Source organism: Cucurbita pepo, chromosome 20 (assembly GCF_057944985.1).
Source record: "Cucurbita pepo subsp. pepo isolate OVF chromosome 20, ASM5794498v1, whole genome shotgun sequence".
NCBI classification, from domain to species: Eukaryota; Viridiplantae; Streptophyta; class Magnoliopsida; order Cucurbitales; family Cucurbitaceae; genus Cucurbita; species Cucurbita pepo.
Genome location: NC_141817.1, coordinates 8,619,163 through 8,619,992, shown reverse-complemented (window position 1 = coordinate 8,619,992; position 830 = coordinate 8,619,163). Strand labels below are relative to the sequence as shown.

Here is an 830-nt window from a genome sequence, read left to right as displayed (position 1 = left end):
GAGAAGGAGTCGAGTCTCGATTAAGAGAAGGTTGTTTGAGGGATTCATAGGCCTTAGGGGAGGCTCTATGGTGTACTTTGTTTGAGGACAGAATTGTTTGGAGAGGAGTCCCACGTTGACTAATTAAGAGACTGATTATGGGTTTATAAGTAATGAGTACATCTACATTGGTATGAGACATTTTGGGGAAACCAATAGCAAAGCCACGAGAGATAATCCATTCCTATTCTTTATAAAGGTATAGGGATAAAAATATTAAAATTAAAAGATAATGTCATTGCTAAATCCATATAAGGACCCTCAAGAAATTTCTCAAAATAAATATTGAGAGTAGATTGAACCCCTTTCGGACCAAAAAGGGCCTTTGGCCGATAGTATTCTCATATTAAACATCGGACCAAAGATATGAAGAAATTTCTCGAAATAATTGTTGAGAGTGGGATTTGAACCCACGCCCTTTCAGACCAGAACCTTAATCTGGCGCCTTAGACCAACTTCGCCATCTCAACTTTGATGCTTAAAAAAAAATTAATCCATCTGCATTCTTTGATGTTAAAAGACAGTATAATTGCTAAATTCATATAAGGAGACCTTAGATCAACTTGGCTATCTCAACTCTGATTTTTAAAATTGATAAATGTATCCATCCATGTTTTCTATAAAGATTCAGGGATCAAAATATTAAACCTTGATTAAAAGATAATATAATTATTAAGACTTATTATGATCCCACAAGAAATTTTTCAAAATTATTATTGAGAGTGAGATTTGAACCTCTGTCCTTTCAAACCAAAACCTTAATCTCGCTTCATAGACTAACTCCAACCTTA

General features: G+C 34.3%; 1 non-coding gene across 1 annotated transcript; it reads right to left on the bottom strand.

Moving 5' to 3' along the window:
• Positions 1–428: 428 nt before the first annotated feature.
• On the bottom strand, positions 429–509 carry TRNAL-AAG (transfer RNA leucine (anticodon AAG)). The gene has a single exon. It is a non-coding gene; the product is annotated as a tRNA-Leu (tRNA).
• Between the last annotated feature and the right edge of the window lie 321 nt (positions 510–830).